This window comes from Protopterus annectens, chromosome 12.part0, assembly GCF_019279795.1.
Source record: "Protopterus annectens isolate FY-2018-M chromosome 12.part0, PAN1.0, whole genome shotgun sequence".
Classification (NCBI taxonomy): domain Eukaryota; kingdom Metazoa; phylum Chordata; order Ceratodontiformes; family Protopteridae; genus Protopterus; species Protopterus annectens.
In genome coordinates this window covers 1,468,434,889-1,468,454,592 of record NC_056746.1, presented here as the reverse complement: position 1 = coordinate 1,468,454,592, position 19,704 = coordinate 1,468,434,889, and positions in this window count along the sequence as shown.

Genomic DNA, 19,704 nt, shown 5'->3' with positions numbered 1-19,704 from the left:
GCTTACGGTTGATTCGTTACCTCTTACATCTCTATGTCTTAAACACCAGTGCAAGTGGCGACTGTATGGAGCGCTACAGGTAAATACTGATGGAATACTCTAATGTTTGTTCAAAACTTTTATGTACGATTAGCATATGTCCACATAAAACAGCTATTATCATAACTCGCTATCCTAATATATGCGATGCAATCTGCATCACAATAATGTTTGTTTACGCTATACAACTAAAGCATTCCCCTTGATTAACTAAAATTTCAAAAATAAAGTAGTATATTATATTAGATGTACATCGGGACATCAAGAAAATTCTTTTAGTTCTGTTTTAGTACAATTTGAGTGTTCTCATGTTTTGCAGCAGGATACTTTGGGAGAACTAGCGGTAATTTTATTGTTTAATTTTGGAAAATTAATTTTTTGCAAGAATCAAGTTAGTCTTTTCTAAATATTCTTCTTTCTCTGTGCTACGTGCCTTCACACAGTTTAATTTGTAAATATAATTTCATAGTCATTTTATAAAATCCTGTTTTCAGTAAGAGTTGCAATAATTTTATCTTGTACTTTCAGCAGTGGTAGACAATAGATAGTATCTTGCAAATCTGTGTTGATTTGTTTTTCTTATAAGAGGAGGTGGCATTTGCTGAAAATGTTTTTTAGAAGCATGCCACTTATTTTAACAAAGTATTATTTGCACACGGTTATAAATTTTTAACCGCAATGAATTTTGGTATTTAAAGTTTCAGGGTAGTAAGTTTAGGAACCCTTCTTTCTTGCTATTGTGTGCCATTATGAAGTTTGTTTTGTAAAAGTTCTTATACATTTTTTTTTTATTTTTTGACAAATTCTATTCTAAGTCAGAGTTATAATTCAGTGTTATAGTTAAGGAGGTAGTGGTATGTAGATGGTATTTTGAAAAGTTGAACTCAAAATGTTAAGCTTGATCAGAATTATGGTAATTTTTATATACTAATGTTTAAAAAAAAAAAACAGTTGTTTCATGCATTACCAGCTTTCTACAATAGTCCTTGCGTTTGCAGTTTTCCTGATAATTTTTATATTTCCCATTTTTGTGAAGGTAATTTCTATTTTGTGTTAAAAATATGTTGACATTGATTGCAGAGTCTTCCTCGATTGCAAAACAAATATTAGGGTGAGAAGAAAAATAGTTACTTTTGTAGTTTTAAAGGCTGTGAGGGAGAAGTGATATATCTCTGAAGTGAAGTCTAGGTGTCATGTATACGATTTCTCCCATATACAAAACAAATTCATTGTATAGGTAGCCAGCAATCTAATTAGTCAATTTTCCTTAACCATTTTGCAAGGGTTATTTGACTCTACACTTTGATATATTACTGATTGTTGATATTTATGATTGTAGTTATAACTGTGTATGCTTAATATATAAAGAGTATCAATGTAGATGCATAGAGACTTAAAGCAGAGTAACTGTAAAACCATGAAATTTGTACAAAGGCATTCCAACTTCTGCTTATCTTCAATAAAGGTTTGATAAAAAAGTGATCTCCCTCTGGAAAAAAAGGTTTTACTTTAATACACAATGACATCAAGGGTTTTCTTAATGCACTCAGGCTGTCATGCTAGTCATCACTAGGCTTGTTTTTTTTTCTTTTTTAAGAAATATCTTTAGTGAATTATCTCTTTTGACACAATCATACTTTTGCATAAATGAAAATATACCATAATGACATATTTTCAGTTGCAAACATTATACATCTCTTATAATCTTTTATAACGTTATTGTCAGTCAAACATCACTTGGCTCATTCAGTTCCTGCCTTTCCTTAAACATCATTCCTCTTCCAAAAGATTACTCTACATGTATTGTTTTCACAATTCCCATTTTGTCTATGTAATTTGCTCCTACCCTTTTCTTAAGATTCTGCTTCCAGTTTTCAACTCTGTTACCGTATTCTTTAATTCTAGTATGGTTGGTTCCATTTTCTAGTATTTTTTTTTTTTTTGCAGCCTCCAGAATTACACTCAGCAATGCCATATTATGTTTAGGCAATTTCAATTCTGTATCACATCTCAAAATATCATATTTTGACTGGATTAGGTGTTATGTGTAGAAATATAATTATGTTCTGAATCATTCAGCATAATGGAAAACTTCTATATTTCAACCAGGGATGGGTACAAAATAAATTAAAAAAGTGAACATTCTATCACAAGTTCACTTAATAAGGGAAACCTGCAAATGTTTTAGTACAGGTTTCTAAATTTTGCCGGTCATGCTGCTTGGGTTTTTTGTGAGTCTGCAGTTCTGGTTAATACCATTCTCTTTAAGATTTAGAACTGAGCATTTCTACTTAGATAGCTAGCAAGTACATCACTCTTAGCAAAGGGAATTTGATTGTCCTGTATAACTCATCCTTTGGATGAGACTTTAACCCAAGCACTGATTTGCCAGAGCTGGTGTCAGCACAGGTGGATATAAAAGATCTTGTGGTATTTACTGAAAAGAGTAGCTTGTTTTTCCCAGTACACTGGATAAATTCCCCCAAATACGTATAAATACTAGAACACGTATTCTCAGAAAAGATGCAACTATCCTAGTAGGACTAACTAGGTCAACAATAGATAAATAAAATAAATTTTAATTAATAGACCTGGTAAAAGGCAGTGCAATTTGTTTATTTTCAAAATGATTCTGAAGTAAAAGGTAAAATATGACCTAGCCATAACATGCAAAATCTTTACGAGGATATCATGTTATACTGATAAGTAAATGAGGAAGACAAACTCATTATTGTGCCAGTCCTCTTCAATAAACACATCACACTGAATGACATTTGACGACCTTTATAAAAACTTCCATATCATAGCTTTGATCACCAGCTTTATTAGATACAACTGACCATAATATAGTTGATTCTAAACACAACATAAACATCCTTGTAATGTTAATCAGGATAGCGTACCTACTCACCCTGCCACAGCAAGCAGACCTCTTAACCAATCGGGGACAAATTTCAACAGAATCAGGGACAAGTCAAGAAAAAATCAGGGACAATCAGGGACACTTTTAAAATATTAGTGCTACTAACTTGAAACATTGACAGAATCAAAGCATATGAATTAATACACATTTTCTGAATTAAAAGAAGTCTATAACTCTTAATTATTGCAATTATTCATTAAGTGTAATTCACCACCTTTCCTCCAAAAGTCACTAGTTTTAGAAGGGATTAAGAGGGACAGAGCTAAAATTTGAGTCAAAATCAGGGACATCCCTGAAAATCAGGGACAGTTGAGAGGTAAAAAATAAAACTTGGTAGGAAAAAACAGTTTAATACAGAGCAAAGCTTTCGGGCAGAACCCTTCTTCAATACTAATACATTCAAATCTAAAAACTGAAAGCTTAAATACAGGTCTAAAATCACATGACCAGCAGCCAAGTGGAATCATGTGACAACAAAACACACATATATACACATAAAATGTGAATAAAAACGTGAATAAAAATAAATATAAAATGCAAAAGCAAAAAAATCAACCTATTCTACTATTACGTAACTTCACTAGTATAGGTTTCAAACTAACCGTGCTGTTCAAACCAGGGGGTGAATCAGCAGCCAGTCTCAAAATCCACTCAAACTCCTTAACCTCAAGATAGTTATTAATGTCACCACCCCTTGCATTTGGACATACTACATCAATCACTCTAAACTTAAAAGTATGTTCAAGGCCATAAGTACCTATGTGTTTATATAATGCATTTTTATCACAACATCTCCTAATCTCAGAGTTGTGATCAATAATGTGTCCTTTCAACTTACGTGTGGTTTTACCCACATAAAATGAGGCACATGAAATACACGTAGCCAAATAAACAACAAACAGGGTGTTGCACGTAGCTGAGGTTTTGAAATTAAATATATTACCATTGGTGGGGTGTGTAAACGTATCACTGCCATTACCAAAAATATGCAAATGACACAGTTAAAACATTGAAATGTGCCGTGCTTAACAGCAATTGGTACATAACTAGGTCTATAAAAATCCTTATAGCATAGTAAACTCTTAATCATCTTCATATTTCTGTAAGTAAAATGTGGTCTATCACCCAGTGATGCCTTCAGCTCATCCAGTGCCATTAGAATTACCCAACTCCTAGAAATAATTTGTCTGAGAGAGTTAGACCTTCTGTTATAAGTTGTGATATATCTGATCAAAGATGGTTGATTATTCATATTATTGTTTAAGGTATTTGGGGGGCTAGCCATACCCTCCAGGAAAGTAGGTCTCAAAAAAGTCTGCCTGGCTTCCATCGTGTCTAATTTAAATTTAGAAAGTAACTGTGCATCATATCCACTAGATGAGAAGTCATCTACCACTTCTTCCAGCTGTGAAACAAACTGTGTGTCATCCATAGTCAGCCTACTAACTCTAGTAAATTGCGATTTTACTACACCCTTAAAGATATGTGGTGCATGCATACTACTGTAATGTGTGTATCTACTACAGCTTACATCCTTTCTATATACACTGGTATTCAAAAGCCCTTCATGCAACTGAAGTTTAACATCTAGAAAAACTATTGTACTATCAGACACTTCCATTTTGAACTTCAAAAAATTAGTCGTGGAATTTAGATAGTCGACAAAGCCATTCAAGTCATGCAATGTACCATTCCACACCAAAAAACAATCATCCACGAACCGTTGGTAAAAACTAATGTTGTGGACAAACATATTCCTATCATTAAATAGATGATTCGATTCCCACTGCTAGAGAACTAAGTTGGCATAGGTGTTTGCAACCGAGGTACCCATGGCTACCCCTGTAAATTGAAGAAATAAGGAGTCATTAAACATGAAGACATTGTTTTTCAGGACTACGTCCATGAGACAGCAGATATTATCAATAAGTCTATAGTCAGGGTTAGGTTGAGATAACATAAAATCTCTCAGAAGTTCTAAGCCAACATCATTATGGATGACTGTAAAGAGGGATACAATATCAAGAGTTACCAGGTGGTGTATCCTAGTACTTAAATCTATTCTTACATTGTTGTACCATACATGTAACTTAGATAACAAGTCATAGGTATCCTTTAAAATAGTGCAACACCCAAGCAAGTAGGGCTGCAGCTGTCTATGCAAGTATACAGATATTGGTTCTGTAACCCAACCTCCACCGGACACAATGGGTCTCATCGGTGGATTCTCTAAAGATTTATGAATTTTAGGGATGCCATATAGGTGTGGAGTCAAAGGGCATGGTACAGTGAAAAATTGAAAAAGATCTAAATCAATATCACCGTTTAGCTGTAGATCATAAATTACCATATTCACATAGCTTACACACTTTTTCACATCTGCCGATGTAATAACTTTAAAAGCAGTGTCATCCTCAAGTAACAGAAAAACAGCTGATAGGTATTTATCACGGTCCATTATAACAGCCATGCCACCTTTGTCCGCTTGCTTAATAACAATGTCATTGCAATGCTGTAAACTTTTAAGTGCTTTATACTCAGAGAAATTCAAGTTATAAATCTTATTCTTCAGGGGTTTAGAGTAAAGTTCTCTAATCTGGGACTCACATATGTCATGAAAGGCCCTTAGAACCGGAACACTAACAGGAATAAAGATACTACGTCGTTTGCATTGTTCTCCAAGTGAACTAGAGTCCCCAAATAAAAGTCTCAAATTCAAATTTCGAACAAATACTTTAAGGTCAGTCAAAGTGGAGACAACATCATCACAGCAGGAGGGTATATACTTAAATCCCTTACTAAGAAGGGAAAAATGAGCTGTTTGTAGCTCAAAGGTAGATAAATTTAAAACTACATTTACTTGCGACTTACTTTGTTGAGTCCTAAAGGGCTCTCATTCTTCCATTTACCTACATGTGGAATCTGTGCAACTTGCGGTCCTCTAGATTTCGGAGACCTATTAGACACCGTTTCAGGATGCTCTAGTTGAAAACGCTTATGCGCAAAATGTAAAGTAAGTTGCTGTGATTTCTTTCCAGCTCCATTCACGGCGTTGTCACTGCCATCATGCTTGTTTCTAGCTCCAGTAGATGCGCATGCACTATTAGTTGTAGACGTTGACGTCAGCTGGGTCGTCTCACTCGCTGCCAAAGCTGGAGGAGCCTCCTTCATCAGCGGTGTACATGGGGCGTCCATAACCGGTGCATTGTTCTGAAAAGTATCTAGAGTATCTAACGCCTCTCTCTGGGCAATTTTCTGATGATTAACATTAGGGAAATTCTCTGATTTGGGCCAAGAAAAGATATGGCCTCTCTGGAAATCCCCAATGTCTCATAGCAGCTTCCGTTTTTTGGTGGCTTCCATTCGTGTATCAAAAGCTTGTAATCTGTCAAGCATTTGCTGGTAAGTATGAGTAACCTTTGAAAACACTGACATTTCCATGATAGTGTTCTCCAAAACAAAAATTTCACTTTTATAGTCCTCTTCTATTTTAACAAAAAAATCATTCATTAGGCACATATAATCCAATGACAGCTTAATATTAAGTTGTTGCCATGATTTCAGTAACTCAGGAAAAGTGTTACCATACGAAGGCATTTTGAGAATTCTAAGTCCACGTGGAACAATACCTCTTTCCACATAGACTAAAAAGCTGAAACGTTGCCATTGTAAACGCTTCAAAGCAGTTACTTTTCTTTCAAGTAGTTGTAAAATCCTATGAAACTCAGCAAGACTCTCAGAATCAGGAGCAGTGTCGATCATAGTAACAGAGTTCACTGTGTCAGTGTAGTTCAACAATGGGTTGGTCTCAATGTTAATAAGAGACCTAAGAGAACTCAAACCCATTTGAACTGCCATAACAAGGCTAAAGGCTGCGAGATAGACCTATGCAGGAATTCCCAATAACAGCAATGAAAATAAGTAAAGAAACTAACTGCAAAAGATTGAGCAAAAAAGAAAACTTGGTAGGAAAAACCAGTTTAATACAGAGCAAAGCTTTCGGGCAGAACCCTTCTTCAATACTAATACATTCAAATCTAAAAACTGAAAGCTTAAATACAGGTCTAAAATCACATGACCAGCAGCCAAGTGGAATCATGTGACAACAAAACACAAATATATACACACAAAATGTGAATAAAAATGTGAATAAAAATAAATATAAAATGCAAAAGCAAAAAAATCAACCTATTCTACTATTACATAACTTCACTAGCCTTGTTATGGCAGTTCAAATGGGTTTGAGTTCTCTTAGGTCTCTTATTAACATTGAGACCAACCCATTGTTGAACTACACTGACACAGTGAACTCTGTTACTATGATCGACACTGCTCCTGATTCTGAGACTTGCTGAGTTTCATAGGATTTTACAACTACTTGAAAGAAAAGTAACTGCTTTCAAGCGTTTACAATGGCAACATTTCATCTTTTTAGTCTATGTGGAAAGAGGTATTGTTCCACGTGGACTTAGAATTCTCAAAATGCCTTTGTATGGTAACACTTTTCCTGAGTTACTGAAATCATGGCAACAACTTAATATTAAGCTGTCATTGGGTTATATGTGCCTAATGAATGATTTTTTTGTTAAAATAGAAGAGGACTATAAAAGTGACATTTTTGTTTTGGATAACACTATCATGGAAATGTCAGTGTTTTCAAAGGTTACTCATACTTACCAGCAAATGCTTGACAGATTACAAGCTTTTGATACACGAATGGAAGCCACCAAAAAACGGAAGCTGCTATGAGACATTGGGGATTTCCAGAGAGGCCATATCTTTTCTTGGCCCAAATCAGAGAATTTCCCTAATGTTAATCATCAGAAAATTGCCCAGAGAGAGGCGTTAGATACTCTAGATACTTTTCAGAACAATGCACCGGTTATGGACGCCCCATGTACACCGCTGATGAAGGAGGCTCCTCCAGCTTTGGCAGCGAGTGAGACGACCCAGCTGATGTCAACATCTACAACTAGTAGTGCATGCGCATCTACTGGAGCTAGAAACAAATATGATGGCAGTGACAACGCCGTGAATGGAGCTGGAAAGAAATCACAGCAACTTACTTTAAATTTTGCGCATAAGCGTTTTCAACTAGAGCATCCTGAAATGGTGTCTAATAGGTCTCCGAAATCTAGAGGACTGCCAGTTGCACAGATTCCACATGTAGGTAAATGGAAGAATGAGAGCCCTTTAGGACTCAACAAAGTAAGTCGCAAGTAAATGTAGTTTTAAATTTATCTACCTTTGAGCTACAAACAGCCCATTTTTCCCTTCTTAGTAAGGGATTTAAGTTTATACCCTCCTGCTGTGATGATGTTGTCTCCGCTTTGACTGACCTTAAAGTATTTGTTCGAAATTTGAATTTGAGACTTTTATTTGGGGACTCTAGTTCACTTGGAGAACAATGCAAACAATGTAGTATCTTTATTCCTGTTAGTGTTCCGGTTCTAAGGGCCTTTCATGACATATGTAAGTCCCAGATTAGAGAACTTTACTCTAAACCCCTGAAGAATAAGATTTATAACTTGAATTTCTCTGAGTATAACGCACTTAAAAGTTTACAGCATTGCAATGACATTGTTATTAAGCAAGCGGACAAAGGTGGCATGGCTGTTATAATGGACCGTGATAAATACCTATCAGCTGTTTCTCTGTTACTTGAGGATGACACTGCTTTTAAAGTTATTACATCGGCAGATGTGAAAAAGTGTGTAAGCTATGTGAATATGGTAATTTATGATCTACAGCTAAATGGTGATATTGATTTACATCTTTTTCATTTTTTCACTGTACCATGCCCTTTGACTCCACACCTATATGGCATCCCTAAAATTCATAAATCTTTAGAGAATCCACCGATGAGACCCATTGTGTCCAGGGGAGGTTGGGTTACAGAACCAATATCTGTATACTTGCATAGACAGCTGCAGCCCTACTTGCTTGGGTGTAGCACTATTTTAAAGGATACCTATGACTTGTTATCTAAGTTACATGTATGGTACAATGTAAGAATAGATTTAAGTACTAGGATACACCACCTGGTAACTCTTGATATTGTATCCCTCTTTACAGTCATCCCTAATGATGTTGGCTTAGAACTTCTGAGAGATTTTATGTTATCTCAACCTAACCCTGACTATAGACTTATTGATAATATCTGCTGTCTCATGGACGTAGTCCTGAAAAACAATGTCTTCATGTTTAATGACTCCTTATTTCTTCAATTTACAGGGGTAGCCATGGGTACCTCGGTTGCAAACACCTATGCCAACTTAGTTCTCTATCAGTGGGAATCGAATCATCTATTTAATGATAGGAATATGTTTGTCCACAACATTAGTTTTTACCAACGGTTCGTGGATGATTGATTTTTGGTGTGGAATGGTACATTACATGACTTGAATGGCTTTGTCGACTATCTAAATTCCACGACTAATTTTTTGAAGTTCAAAATGGAAGTGTCTGATAGTACGATAGTTTTTCTAGATGTTAAACTTCAGTTGCATGAAAGGCTTTTGAATACCAGTGTATATAGAAAGGATGTAAGTTGTGGTAGATACACACATTACAGTAGTATGCATGCACCACATATCTTTAAGGGTGTAGTAAAATCGCAATTTACTAAAGTTAGTAGGCTGACTATGGATGACACACAGTTTGTTTCACAGCTGGAAGAAGTGGTAGATGACTTCTCATCTAGTGGATATGATGCTCAGTTACTTTCTAAATTTAAATTAGACACGATGGAAGCCAGGCAGACTTTTTTGAGACCTACTTTCCTGGAGGGTATGGCTAGCCCCCCAAATACCTTAAACAATAATATGAATAATCAACCATCTTTGATCAGATATATCACAACTTATAACAGAAGGTCTAACTCTATCAGACAAATTATTTCTAGGAATTGGGTAATTCTAATGGCACTGGATGAGCTGAAGGCATCACTGGGTGATAGACCACATTTTACTTACAGAAATATGAAGACGATTAAGAGTTTACTATGCTATAAGCATTTTTATAGACCTAGTTATGTACCAATTGCTGTTAAGCATGGCACATTTCAATGTTTTAACTGTGTCATTTGCACTTTTATTTTTGGTAAAGGCAGTGATATGTTTACACACCCCACCAATGGTAATATATTTAATTTCAAAACCTCAGCTACGTGCAACACCCCGTTTGTTGTTTATTTGGCTACGTGTATTTCATGTGCCTCATTTTATGTGGGTAAAACCACACGTAAGTTGAAAGAACGCATTATTGATCACAACTCTGAGATTAGGAGATGTTGTGATAAAAATGCATTATATAAACACATAGGTACTTATGGCCATGAACATACTTTTAAGTTTAGAGTGATTGATGTAGTATGTCCAAATGCAAGGGGTGGTGACATTAATAACTATCTTGAGGTTAAGGAGTTTGAGTGGATTTTGAGACTGGCTGCTGATTCACCCCCTGGTTTGAACAGCACGGTTAGTTTGAAACCTATACTAGTGAAGTTATGTAATAGTAGAATAGGTTGATTTTTTTGCTTTTGCATTTTATATTTATTTTTTTTCACATTTTTATTCACATTTTATGTGTATATATGTGTGTTTTGTTGTCACATGATTCCACTTGGCTGCTGGTCATGTGATTTTAGACCTGTATTTAAGCTTTCAGTTTTTAGATTTGAATGTATTAGTATTGAAGAAGGGTTCTGCCCGAAAGCTTTGCTCTGTATTAAACTGTTTTTCCTACCAAGTTTTCTTTTTTTGCTCAATCTTTTGCAGTTAGTTTCTTTACAGTTGAGAGGTATGCCAGTAAGCAGCATCCATACCTCTGCTCACTTACTTTACTTATGAAGTGCCATTCTTGTAATGCTAATCAGGGCAGCGTACCTACTCACCCTGTCCCAGTAAGCAGCATCCATACCTCTGCTCACTTACTTTACTTATGAAGCAGCGTCCCATCTCACTTCATACACAATTCATTGAATTACCTTCCACCAAATAAGCAGCATCCTTACCTCAGCTTGCTTAACTATTCAACAAGCTTCCTCCAGCAGCTTATTTTCCTTTCCCCAAATCCTTGAAATGAACATCCAGACTCCAGAGGGGGAAAAGAAGAGGGCAAGCCTGTCCCTCTTCTCCACCTACCCCAACTGATAAACCCCAATCTCTCAACCCCCAACAAACAAGGGGAGGGTGGGAGGGTAGCAAGTTCACACCAAAACGTGATTGCTTACCCAGCAACACTTGTCTAAACCTCTTAAGCCCCTCCCTACTTTTATCTCATTTCCTCCCAATCCTGCCTGCCTCCACTTAACCCTTTCACCTCCCCAACCCACCAAACACCCACTAATATCAATCTAACCCCTCATGAAGCTGTCCCGAGACAACTTGGTTTGTTGTCAAACTTCATTTGTCCCAGTCCCCTTCAATAAACACATCATACCGAATGACATTTGACAACCTTTATTAAAACTTCCATAACATAGCTTTATTCACCAACTTTATTAGTTACAACTGACCATAATATAGTTGATTCTAAACACAACATAAACATCCTTGTAATGTTAATCAGGACAGCGTAGCTACTCACCCTGCCCCAGTAAGCAGCGTCCATACCTCTGCTTGCTTTCTTTACTTATTAAGTGCCATCCTTGTAATGCTAATCTGGGCAGCGTACCTACTCATCCTGCCCAGTAATCAGGGTCCATACCTCTGCTCGCTTGCTTTACTTATGAAGTAGCATTACATCTCACTTCATACACCATTAATTGAATTACCTTCCACCAAATAAGCAGCATCCTTACCTCAGCTTGCTTATCTATTCAGCAAGCTTCACCCAGCTGCTCATTTTTCTTTCCCCAAATCCTTGAAATGAACATCCAGACACCAGAGGGGGAACAGAAGAGGATAAACCTATCCCTCTTCTCCACCAACCAGCCTGACCAGGCTGTTCCTCCTCTCTTCTACCCAAAATTGTTCAACCAACTACCTCCCATAATGGGAAGGGTTAAGCCAAACATCATTCGGTGTATTCATCAGCTGTAAAGCCCTTATAATCCTGCATACCATCCCTAAAACATGCCCTAATGAAACTAAATAAAGTAGGATTACCCATGACTCCACTGTACCACCAGAACATCCACTCCAAGAGAATACATTCTCTTTTAGACCGCTTCCTTCCAGCCACTAATCATGGCTCAATCTGAATGGAATGACAACCTATAGCCACAGCCCTGTCAACTGTAGCATATCACCTTAGCCCACCAAACTACCCAGTTCTGGATGTGCAATAACCTGATTACTGTAGAGAATAGTCTAACTCCAAAGCTTTAATGACTTAACCCTAAATGTCAGAAAAACAGCACCCCTTGACCTAGTTTCTGAAAACTCGCCTATGCTCAGCAATGAAGTACTCTATATGCCCAGCCATAAACACCCCCAATTCACTCCTTACCAAATGACAATCTGGACTAAAACCAAGGCCAGCCAACTCAGAGCCGCCTAGCAACTGTCCTAGCTAGAACACTCAAACTACTAATCATCATTAACCCATTTGTCCCTGGCGTTTCCCCTCAAAGGTTCTCTTCCCTTATGTTACCTATACCACTAGTAGGTAATTAAGATCTGTCCTTCTGTTGCCTTATCCTGCAACCAAGCTTTCTTTAAAGCTTCTAACTCCCCTGTAACAATGCACCCAGTTTCTAAAACTACCCCAACACAGCCACCTACCTACCATACTTCCTAAAACCCTATCTACAAAATTCACCCAAACCCCAAGTGAAATGATCCTTGTGCTATTCTGTAAAACCTTAACCTGGTTCTTGTTCTTCTTTCAACTTTTCCCAGTTAGGGGTCACCACAGCAGAACTCCGGTCTGCTAATGATTGGCAGTAAATTTTTACGGTGCCGAGGTGCCAGCCCGATGCCCAACCTTCAACGAAGGCATGCCCATTCACGCATGTCTTTCGAACGCCACTCGACTGCAGGGAGGACATGCAGACTCCACACAGAAGGCGCTCCAGCCAAGAATTGTACGGGAGAACCTCTTGCTGTGAGGCAACAACACTACCGCTGCACCACTGCTGCTTCTGGTATGTAATATTAACACTACCTACTCAAGGGACAAATTTGTCACCCCAAGGATACCACCCATTAGGAACAAACTCCAGCATTCTAGCAAACACCTCATTGGCCCTTCCCCCAAATACGGTTCAAACAACTGAATGAGTAAATATAACCACCCCAAGGTTCCAAGCTCCTGAAAGCAATGGTTGAACTTCACTGGCTTGCAAGAACCATAAAGATTTAGCCTAATAGGTTCCCGTGCTCCTATGAATGTCATGACTCTACTCATCCCATGGGATCCCCACACTCCCCATAAACCATCCCCAACAGTTTTCCCTGGCCGCCCAACCTACCTCTTCCTTACTTGCCCCCTGTACCAACGCAATAATCATCTCCCACTAATTGAACACAGAGCTCTAACATGCCTTAATAAGGTGATACTCAGACCCTCATTGTGCCCCATTCCAGTGGCAAGAATGTCCGTCCTATCTAAAAACATCACCTTTTAGATCCCCTTTTTAAGCCACCGCATGATGCCTTCTGCACTTCAGCAAACTGCAAAGAAAAGAAAAACAATAAATTCTATGTTCACACATAGCAAGAATTACTTAACATGGAGGCACTGACAAGGACCCCTGCCACCCCCATCAAGTGTTTGCCAAACTCTACACCAAAGTATGGGACCAGCCCCCTCCTTTTGTTTTTTTATGTTATGACTCATATCCCCTTGGACAAGAGTGATAAGTGCTCTGACAAAAATAAGAGCCAAACTTGTCTAGCTTGTAATCACCCCAGAGTCAGTAGCCTAATAACTTCCTATGATACTAAGAGTGCTGTGACTCTGCTCCCCCTACCCGAAACCCATCCACAGTGATGTGCCTTAATGAGCACTAAACAAATGCATTACCTGTAACCTCATCAAGCCCACTGCAGGAACCCAAACTCTTACCTATGGCCAATGGCTGTTGCTCCCTTTTACTATTGAATGCAAATGCCCAAAGCAGGGACAACTTTCTAACATTGAGAACAAATTGTACAATAAATTAACCCTGAGATCACAAACTCAAATGCCTGTCCTTCTCTGGCTAGCAGTGTAAATCCTAAACCAAAACTCAAAAACTTTGAAATCCACTTACTTCAATGAGTAACTGTTGCCCACTTGTGCTCCCCATGTGTAACCTCCTTGCCACTGCTTCCATCATCTGCAAACTCACTGTGTAGCACCACAACTGGTACTCATCACACCACCATCTACAAAGAAAAGGACAAAAGTAAATCTTCTAAGATGTAAAGAAAATGCTCCACCTTATACCAACCTATTCCAAATTATAGCAGCAGTGTTCCAAAACCCCCATCTGCAAGAAAGAAAAAAAGACATGTAAATCATCTAAAATACATAATATGCATTCCAAGACATCTTCAAAGACAACCTATTCTTCCAACCTGGGAAGGAATGTACCACCGCCACACACATTTATGCCAAAGCAGCCATGACTGAAGCTATGCTTCAAATGACCCTATCAAATACCCAATATAAATTTAACTACCAGTCGAGCATGTTACAACTAAACCCCACACATGAAGGGACCTATCGATATCCACAACCAGGGTAACCTTGCGATTCCTTACCTCATCAATTAGTGCACTGTATAAGCCAAGCTAACTTATATTGCAAAACCATCTGCCTAGCTCTTAACCTTCTATCTCCAAATGAGGCACACTAACCAACATAATGTAGAACAAATGGACAAAATACACCAAACCTAATAATAGCTTACTAGCAGCTTACAAAATACAATTAGGTATTATTTTAAATATTCCTCTTACAAACTTAAAAGGTTGATAGAACAGGTTTGCGTTAGCATACATATTTAGAATGGTAGGAAGTCTGCAACTCAAATGTCTGTCATTATTTCTGACTACAGTCTTAATATTTTGCCTTAACTTGTCAGAAGCCACCATTCTAATCAGAAAGAAAAAAACAAGGGGTAAAAAGTGTGCAGCAAAATCTGAACATCCTGCGAAAATCTGTAACATTGAGAGGTATGCCCTCCTGACACAGCAGACACAACTGCTGTTTTGCTGACCAGTATCCTCAAGTCTAGCCATACCCTCCCCCACAGCCATTACCACAGCACTGCACTTGCAGCCCGCGAACAGACACCCTCTCCCTGGAAACATTCCAGTCATCAAGTGTGGGAATTGTCTACTCTACCACCAAACTAAGTTAATGTGTAAGCAATGGACTACTAAACACAGGTCTGCACAACACCATGAGCTACCTGCCCACCGCAGCGACAATGACAATTCTGCAACATTGTTTTTAACCACCTCCACAACAAAGTAATGCAGAATGAAATGACCACCTGCAACATCCAGTGAGACACAGCTACACCCCAAAGGCAAACTGCAATAACCCACGGTGAAAGTTTGCTCAGCCTGCAGTATGGTCCGTCACCCTCCCCTCCACACAAAGCACGCTGAGGAAGAAGGAGATTGCCTTGGCATGACCCATCCCACCCCTTTAGCATCAATATCCTGCACCAAGTATGCCCAACTGTGCCAAATTTGTACTAAAGAAAAGGCCCATAGAATGTTTTGCTGACACAGAAACATTCAGGTGTGAAAAGAGGCGACAGCCACAAAAGCCGCTTCCACATAGAATGGAGAGTTCTCCCCTGCACAAATACTTTACAACCTGAACAAGCCGTGACCGTGGTGTGTGAAGAACCCGGACAGTCATGCTCAGAACAACAAGCATCCGAGTAGCCCAGAGACAGTGATTCTCCACACATCAATGTGACAAATGTATTCTCACAAATCAGACCGAAAGGAAAACAGACACTGACAACATGCAAGATGCACCAACAACATCCACACAATTTCCTGCAAGCACATCCATCACAATCATAACAAATCCACTCAGCTTGCAGTTCCAGGTCCAACTTTGATTAATGAGTATTTCAGCATCAACAACTTTTGTACTTTATCAAAATGAGACATTTCATATCCAGCACTGACCACCTCTTGCACATGCAACCATATCCCCACTTTTTGTGCAAGCAACGCCACCTTCATCTCTCCCACCAGTTGTAGGAACTGCACTCCTGCCCATGCACTGCCAGACTTGGTTACCATTGCAGGCAACAAATCACCAGTCATCACTAGCCCACAAAAGAAAGCAGTTGTCAAACAGACTTCAAAAATCATGACTCCGGCTGTGAATACCCTGTAGGCACCCATAGGCACTAAACAAGTGCCCTCATTTTTTTTTTCTTTTTTTTCTTCTGCTTTTCTTCTTCCATAACCCATTTGCTGACTGGCTAAATCCATCACACACACAACCCTCCAGTGATGACCAATGAACACAGTCTGGTCAAGTGACCCACCCAGATCCCTGCCTCCATTATTCAAACCACCATCTCACAAGAGGGCACTGCATTGAGTAATTTCACAAACTGAAAACACCAACACTGTTCTCATTTTAACCCTTTCCTTTCTTTTAAAACCAAATGGTACCACAAGAAAACACCACTCAACCAAAGGGGTCCCCAGGGCTCTGAGTTCCCGTTCCACCCTTCCCTTCCTCCCACCTTTCTAAAACTGAAGTTTTGCTAAATGACCCAATTGTTCAAAACAAAAGCCAATGGACTAGTACATTTTTTGGAAAGGAGGACACTCATGCATGCAATCTTTTTTTTTTTTAAAACAACATTATCCCTCTTGAAAACGGCTATCACAGCTCCCTCCCACTCCCAAACCATCACTGAAAGATGCAGAGAGGGTATTTATTTTTTTTTTCTTTTACTATCTAACCACAGTCGCACCAATGACTCCTCTCTCCACCTCAATACAATCAAGGGAGCTGCCACAATAAGGCAGACAAAAAGCAGCTTAGCGTATTCAATGTCAGCGGTCCTTACTCGTGGGCAACTCAAAGCCCACGAACACGCAAATGCAAACATCTACGTTACCCAGCGCAACAAACTTTTCTCAACCCACTGCCCCCACCAATGCCTTGCAATATACCTACCCCACATCCCTATCCTGCTTCTCAAAACCGAGAGGAAAATTTATCCACTGATGGCCCCACCACAACCAGCAAACCAACGAGATAACAAACAGGCCTATACTCCATGACTATGCTAGGAAGCAACTTAACAGAAAAGTAAAGCACACTGGTGACTATTGCCAAAATGAAGCCTAATAACTGTGCACCTACCCTTCCAGCAACACCCACAGATAAAACAAAGAAATAGCTGCCTTAACAGCATTCTTTGGTGACACAATAAAAAAAAAAAAAAAAAAAAAAATATATATATATATATATATATATATATATACACACACACACACACATATATATATATATATATATATAATTCCAACAAATGTAAAACCCCACTGTGGAGAATAAGCAACTGCCGGACTGAAAAGTCAACCGATTACTGAGAACCTTTGAAAATGCTTTTGAACACAGAATGAAAAATGTATGTACAATTAACATTCAGGAGTGTGTGTGTGTGTGTGTGTGTGTGTGTGTGTGTGTGTGTGTGTGTGTGTGTGTGTGTGTGTGTGCTCACACATGCAATGCTTGTGTTAATGTCTGTCAGTGGTGGTCTAACTATGTCATTTCCATTTAATGGGTTATTTTATCAATGTATACAATTTCTTTTCATCTTCATATCTGAAAATATGCAATATATTTTTCAAAATATCTGTTAGTCAATGACAAAGACTCTGAACCCATTAAATGTAGAAGGCAATATATTTTGTATGCATGCAGATAAGCAACAACTGTACTTAACATGCAGTAATGTGTTCTGCTTACCCTTGAGGTGGGCACATTAATACATTTTACAAGTGTTTGCATTGCCATTTAGAATTTTGATTGTACTGCTTTCAAAATCATCATCTTTTGGGGAGCTATTTGAGAAGTGCAACTGACACTCAACAGCTGCTTGGAAGATATGATTTGCTTCCCTGAGGAGTGCTATAATTTTTGCTTTATAAACCTTTCAAACACTTGAAAAACAGAGCAGCTGATATGACCAGGTAATCCCTAGATTCACAATTGTTTTTAGGCTAGATTGGCGATGTTTGTATTACTGACTTCGAACAAGAAAATAGCATAATGAACAGCACATTACATTAGTCTCTCAGTCTTGTAGGCTGATGTTTCCTAAAGGTAATGTAACCAATCACATTTGAAGTCCTAACTATAAAGTTTGATAATTACAAGGTTATTGAAACAGTCATTAGTATCAGCTGTACAGAAATAGGCAAGACTTTTGAAATGTCTCCGATATGAATCCTGGCAAATATTTCCATTTGATGCTGTGGACATGGCATGCAGACTTCCTAAACCATTATGTAGACAAGCTCATTTTAAGGTAGTTTAGTTGTATTCCATTACTTCTTACAAGATTTCAAACCAAGGTGAAGGCATACCTAATTACAAATGACATGTACGTTTAATGGCGTAGAAACTTCAGAAGACCAGACCAAAATTGAAAAAGGGTGCCAGGGAGAACGATGATAAGGAAACGATGCCTGCTGTTCATAACGGAGGTGCGCTGATTATGTCTGAGAAGTTAAACTTCATCTTTATGTCTAAGTATTTGCACCATGAGCTTCATTAACAAGCATTTAGGAAACACAGCCAGTGCCCAACATTTATTTGCCACCAACATACAAACTAGAAAGAAAACACTGTTACTTTTTTTTCTGTTTAGGGTAATTTCTTGCCACCTTTACCACTACCTAATCTTTTCAGAAGTCCCACCATGCCCTTACCAATGGAGAATCTCAGAAGTGCAGTCATTTGGCATGGACTCCACACTCCATTTAAAATAACCAGTCAGATAGCTCTGTCATCTGGCATGGAGCCCGCACTCCACTTAACATAACCAGTGTACCTGTGTCATACCTGCCAGCAACATTGTAACTCCTCTTGCATACTGTCTTTCTACATTGAGTCATGCAGTTCTCTTCTTACCTCCTTGGGTATTCATCAGCTGAGAATACATCAAGAAGTGTATTCTAACTACACTGCTTATCTGATTATTCTCAGTCACTTTGTGGGTATTTTAACCCATTTCCTAATTATGTAATTAGGCAAAAAGTTATATTGCACACGAGTTTCACTCCATCATGCTTAAGCATATGCTATTGTAGCTGGTTAATTTTTTTCTTTATTTTATTTAATTGTATATGTTTTAATTTATTTCTATTTGTTGATTGGGATAGTCTGACTGAGCTAGTAGCCCCTTTTTGGCAGAGTCTTATTATTCTCAGTAACTAAACATAGTCAGAAATTCAGTGATTGCACCAAGAGTGTGGGCCAACTTTACAGGAAAATATTCATTGCATCAGTAATGGACTGCTAGTTCAACGTTGAGTTACGCAGTGTGTAGACAAGGGAGAATACAACTGATTCGATAAATATGGATGGAATTCTTGTAGGAGGTAAGAGGGATTAAGTTCAGAAGCTACAATATTAAATGAGAATATCATTGCATACAAGTAGATAAGCTAGGATGGAAACTACTCTGTTATAACATCTGAAAAAGTGAACTAGACTTCTATTAGATGTGCAACAAGCAGGTACATTTATTTAAAGGTAACCTTGCTGCTTATAGTTCGGGTACTAACACCTCAGGAAGACAAGGAAATTGG